Source organism: Brassica rapa, chromosome A09, assembly GCF_000309985.2.
Source record: "Brassica rapa cultivar Chiifu-401-42 chromosome A09, CAAS_Brap_v3.01, whole genome shotgun sequence".
Taxonomy (NCBI): domain Eukaryota; kingdom Viridiplantae; phylum Streptophyta; class Magnoliopsida; order Brassicales; family Brassicaceae; genus Brassica; species Brassica rapa.
The window spans coordinates 22,742,180-22,748,672 of NC_024803.2; positions in this window are offsets into that span (position 1 = coordinate 22,742,180).

Genomic DNA, 6,493 nt, shown 5'->3' on the forward strand with positions numbered 1-6,493 from the left:
CAATATCTCTCTATCCCCATCAAAAGCCATGCCGATTGTTCCTGAAAATTCAGAGAGGTTAGAGAACAGTGTTTTTGCGATACTAAGCTTTGCAAATCATGAAAACCTCCCTGTTCTATACTCTGGTCCGTGTGACTTGCTTGACACAACCAGCCCTACATGGTTTAAATTTTTAATTGATCTCTCCCTGGTCATCCCGACGATTCTTGCAGAAGGATGGGTTCATGCATGGCCGACATACTGCGACATTCCCGATCATTTTAAAGAACGCTGGTTTCTTCAACTCGCTTTAAGGTCCGACATTTGTTCATATATATTAATATATACCATCGGTCTGTAATCTTTGTATTTTTTGTTTGCCGTAGCGGATAAACACATGGGATCGAAGGCATCATTTGACAGTTTGGCGTAATTTTAATCTTGTGGCCAGAAGTCTATTTCGTTGTCAGATGCGCCATTTGAGGTGGACTTGGTTGGAAGGAGGCGAGAAGCCAACTTGGATGCTAACCAGCGTTTGGCTTGATCTCTGCCACATGTTTGAAGAGTCTGGTCCAGATAATTTTGGTTCCTGAAGTCTTTTCGTGTCTGTATTTTGAACTTCATTATTCAGCCATAACTTGTTTCAATGATTCAGCCGCAACTTTTGAATGTAATCTCTGCCACATGTTTGAAGAGTCTGGTCCAGATAATTTTGGTTCCTGAAAGTCTTTTCGTGTCTGTATTTTGAACTTCATTATTTCAGCCATAACTTGTTTCAATGATTCAGCCGCAACTAGTTTGAATGTAATCTCGGCCACATGTTTGAAGAGTCTGGTCCAGATAATTTTGGTTCCTGAAAGTCTTTTCGTGTCTGTATTTTGAACTTCATTATTTCAGCCATAACTTGTTTCAATGATTCAGCCGCAACTAGTTTGAATGTAATCTCGGCCACACATTTTATATAATTCAGTCATAACTTGTTTCAATAACTCAGCCGTAATTATATTTTGAAACGCATTATTTCTGTTTGTGAATGTTATCTCGGCCACATATCTAATATAAATAACTCAGTCATCATTGTATTTAAATAACCCAACATCGATTTAATTTTAAGAGGCGGTATATGGGAAGTTCCATCATTATGCGCGTGAGACAATTTGGCTGCCATGATAATATCGAGACTCATTATTACGAGTTTTTATATATATGTTTCATTTACAATATCGAGACACTGATATTATATTGTATTTTATATATTTAATAGTATTATATCTGTGATGTCGTATCTCTTCTTACAAAGTAAAACAATTTTTAGTTTCCAAGGACTTTGAAATCTATTTTAACAATGTCTTCCTCATCCTTCACCTCAGAAAATTATTACAGACGACGTAGGAATACGGAAAGAGGAACGCCGAAAGAGTGTTGGTGTGGTGCACCATGAAACATTTTTACATCTGGAAGCGAAACAAATCCAGGAAAATTGTACTATTGCTGTGCAAAAGGATATCATAAGGTTAGTTCTGGTTGTTATTTCCCATGTTCGGAAACGTAATACTTAGATCTGGTTACATTGGTGAAAACAGAGTCATTTATTCAAATGGGCGGATGAGTGCTTGGTGGAAGAGGTTGAAGATATTAAGGCAGTGATAAATGGCATGAATAGAGACATCTCGGAGTTGCGAGTTAACGTTGCTCGGTTGGCGAATGGAGTAAAGACAGAATCTGAGAGAAAAGGAGGCGAATGTTTGAGTGAGAGTCGGTGTTTGAGGAATGTGGTTGTTTGTGTGGCTGGAATGGCGATACTTTGCTACTACTACTTCTCTGTTTAGTCATGTTTTGTCATCATAAGTCAGCTTTCGCGTGTTATGTAACTCGGCTTTTACTAACTTTTAAGTTGTTTTAACTCAGTCGTATGTAAGCAAAACTATGCGTTTATTAATATATAACTCAGCCGTTAAATCAAATTGATAAAAACGAGAATGTTTTGTTACCTCTAGTAAATGACATAAATAGCCTTTGGTTAGTTTTATTTACTTTTATGCTCAGATAGTCTTATCAACCAGTAACATTGATTGACCTAACAATTAGAAGAAAAAAAACATTGTCGGAAACGGAGAAGGAACCGCAAGGATACGAAATCGCCGTCGACATTGTGTTTACTTTCTCTTCCTAAAAATAACTGTGAGATCTCCGTTATCGTTATCGTTATCGTTCGTTTGTATCATCTTCGCCGCATTCATATCTACAGGTTCGTCTTTTCGGTAGGATGTCGCAACGTTAAATATTGATTTGGGGTTTTGTTTCGAGTGAGTTAGGGCTATGTTTCGAGTGAGTTAGGGTGTAGTTGTGATTAGGTTATTGTTGTGTTGTAGCTGAGTTATTGTTATGTTGTGGCAGAGTTATTGTTATGTTTTCCCTGAGTTATTGTTATGTTTTCCCTGAGTTATTGTTATGTTGTGTCTGAGTTATTTTAATGTTGTGGCAGAGTTATTGTTATATTCATTGAGTTATTGTTATATGTCGTGACTGAGTTATTATTTGTTTATTTGTTCAGATGGATGTTTCTGATGTTAAATCACGGAGTTACCCTCCAAGACTTTATCCTGTAGGGTATTCTAACCTAGAAAATAAAGACATTAATCACAATTTCTGTTCACGAGATTTACCTCATATTATAAAAACACTAGGAGAAGATGTATGGAAAGCACTGGTGAACTCTCCCATTGGAGTAGTTGCTAGGCTAGTTGAACGCCGAAGCGTGTGGTCTGGTAGAACAGTACACTATCTACTATGTAGACAGCTGCGAGTACATAGGAAGGAGATATGGAGTCTGGTGGTTGATGAGCCTATCAGGTTTAGCTTGGTAGAATTTGGTGAGATAACTGGGTTAAACACTGGTCCATTGCCAACAGAAAGTTTTGAACCTGATCCTGATAAATACAAACCGTTTTGGGCGAAGCTGAAGGTGTCGCTTGGGAGGGGACCCACGTTGGATGAACTGAAGAACTCAATAGAGGTCTGCCCGAGTTGGACACTTGAAGAGCGTAAATGGCTAGGGCTATTAGTTCTTCAACACATGGTACTTTATTGTTTGCATCAAAATTCTCGAGTGCCATTTGAAAATGCCAAAAGAGTGTTTGACGATGAAGCCATGAAGTCGTATCCATGGGGTCGGACTGCATACGAAGTTCTCATTGACTCTATTAAAACGTTGGCTCCAGACAGGGGGTCATACACATTAAGCGGCCTAAAGGATGCGTTATTGATTTGGGCGTATGAATCCATCGTCTGCTTTGGCGAGTGTTTTGGGAGAGTGGTGAATAATGAAGACGTTCCACTTTTACGATGGGGTGGAAAGCGTACTCCTGCAAATTTCGAAAATTTGTTGTCTGCCGAGATAAAACAACATAGCCAGGTAAGGTGTAACGCTGCGTTTTGATTTCTTAAATGGCTGATTTATTAGACTTAATGGCTGAGTGTTGTGTTTATTTGGTGGCTGAGTTATATTATGTCCAGGTGTTACAGGTGCGTGTTAGGAGAATGGTTTCGAAGGAGTCAATCGAAGAGTTTTTGCCTGAATGGTCGTGTCAACCTGACGACCCACAACTCGTTAACTTGATAACAGACATACATGCAGGTAGATTTGTAAAAGGTTTTTGGGAAGTGCATGGAAATGCGGAGGGGAAGGGTAACGAGAAGAAGAAGAAAGCTGAGCCACCCACTAAGAAGCAGAATAAAGTTAAGACCAATGAGGGTGAAGCTGCTGCAACGGGAAAGGGTTCAAGCGAAGAGGAAGGTAATAAAGATTCTGGGAACAACGCGAGTCTGATGGCCATTGCGAGTACTCTGGATAAACTTTCCAGAAAATTTGATCTGATGGACGCGCGATTTAAAAAACCATTGGTGGACCAGAAGTCGATAGATGACATGGTGAAAGTTGCAGTGGAGGAGCGTCTGAAAGTTATGGGGATAGGAAAAAATCCCCAAAACAAAGAAAACCTTTCAAACGTCGCCGCCGACCAACAACCTGAACCGTTGTCATCACCGCAGCCTAATACCCAGCAGAAGTCTGTCTGGAGTCCACTGTTAGCTGAAACCCCTGGAAAGGATATGGGACCTAGGAACAATTTGTCCAACGAGCTTGATAAGGAGAGAGGGATGAAAAAAACTTTGGCTAAGGAGTTTGGAACACATGCTGAAGATGAGGGTGCTAATGTTCTTGATTTCCTATATGTTTCTCCTGCAAAGGCAACTAAGGCTGAAGACTTACGTCGCCGCTCCACGCGCAACCGTACTATAAAGGATGAGGATGCAGAAGATAAGAAAAAAGCTGTGCAAGCAGAGGCTGTGTTGAAGAAGAAGGAGAAAGTTGTCGCTAAGAGAAAAGCGGCTGCCTCAATGAAGCAAAAACAGCCTGAGTTAAAGAAACCAAAACAGGCTGAGTTAATGAATGAAGAACAGGCTGAGTTAAAGAATCAAGAACAGGCTGAGTTAATGAATGAAGAACTGGCTGAGTTAAAGAATCAAAAAGCCGATAATGAGAAGAGAAATAATATAACTACACCGCGTGCCAATGTAAAAATATGCAAGGTTGAAGATTCTATAAAGGACAGTGAATTTGCTGTAATGACCGACGAAGTTCTTGCGGAGGAGAATGAAATCTTGCCGGAGTCGCCTATAGCGAGTCAGGAATTGATTAGATCTGCTATAGTAAAGGAATATCGGGAGAAAATGGTTAAATTATCTCCACAAGGGTTTGCATTGTCTGAAGGTCCTTCAAGACCAGTTTTTCCGTACATTGGAGACAATGGAACGACGTGCATGAGGAATAATGTTGAGCCTTCATCAGCAATATATGACCCTCTAGCACCTGTTGATCCGATTGTATTGGATAAACTTATGCAACACATCTCGAGAATTCCACCCAAACCACCAGCACCAGCAAAGAAAAGAGTTGTAAGATCTGCCGCTCGTGAGGGTGACTTCTACAGCATACTCATCCTTGAAAGACCGTGGCCGCATAGCCAATATGGATGGTTGTTTGATGATGTAAGTCTATAATTACGACAGAGTTTTACATTATATTTCAGCTGATTTCTATCTTCTATTAAGGCTGACTTATATATTTGTTTACGGCTGACTTGTTAATATTTATTGTGTAGCATATCTCTGCGTATATTAACGTCCTCATTAAGAGGTCCATGCGAGATCCCACCCCATTCTGGACCAAGCGAATTGCCTTCATTGATCCTTGGTTCTTGAAGAAGTGGGTTGACGATTACAAGCAGTTCAAGATAAAACCTAATATGATGAAGTTCACAGGGAATGGTTATGAAAATCTTGTACACGGTAAGCTTCCCTGTAACTTTCAAACAAACTTGAAGTGGTATGAACACGTGGATCACTTGTACGGATGTCTTCCAACCGGCGGAAATCACTGGGTGGCTTTTCACGTGGATCTGAAGAAGGTTAAGGTTGATTGCTATGATTCAATCATTGGAGAGGTAACAGCCAAAAGTGCTTCGAAAATGCTTGAAGAGTTTAAACCGATAACGCTTATGCTTCCCGATATTTTGAATCAAAACATTCCTGCCAATCTCCGAACCCCGAGTAGGAAGAAGTTCGCATTCAGGAGGATGAGCAAAAGGTACACTCCACAAAACACCCAGATTGGCGATTGTGGGGTGTATGCGTTGAAGTTTGTGGAGTGTCTAGCGCTTGGTGTAAGTTTTGCTGGGATAAACGATAGAAATATTCAAGGTTTACGGTTGAAGATGGCGGCAGAGATCCTCGATGAAGGAGGAAACATGGCGTAGAACAATTATATTTCCAAATGAATCTGTGTTTGTTATTTTCAATCAGACTTTCCAATTACCTTAAGCTGTTTAATGTTGTTTTATTTTATTAAGTCAGTCGTTACGTTAGATATAGCTCAGCCAAACCTCAAACCATATCCTGAATTAAAATAATTGATATGTTTATATTTAAAAATGTTATGACATTCCCTAATAAATGATCTTGAGGTATATGTTGTCTTACAATTACTTAAAACCTTACATGTAGATATAGAGTGTGATCATAATACAACTCTCCTAAGCTATATACAACGCATTTTAAGACTAAATTTATGTTATTTGTTATATTTATCACACCGTTATTCCAAATCCTAAACATAAATCCCTAAATAAACAAACCTAAACTCTAAATACTAAACCCTAAACCCTAAATCCCAAATATTAAATCAGCCGTAATAGACTATATAACTCGGCCGCCACGTTTGATAAATGTTGATGTTTGGCGGGGAAATAAGATAGCAACTAGGAATTTTTATTCTTTGAATTTGGCGACTATTCGCATTTCCATTGGGCTCTATATATGTCCAATTTCCCTTTTCATTCTCTTTCCAATATCATTCACTCTTTATAAAAAACCTAAACCATATGGATATGGAGATTGTTCTTGGCTGGTCATTAAAGTTCGCCAGCAGTGTGAATGCAATTCTAAGTTCTGCAGA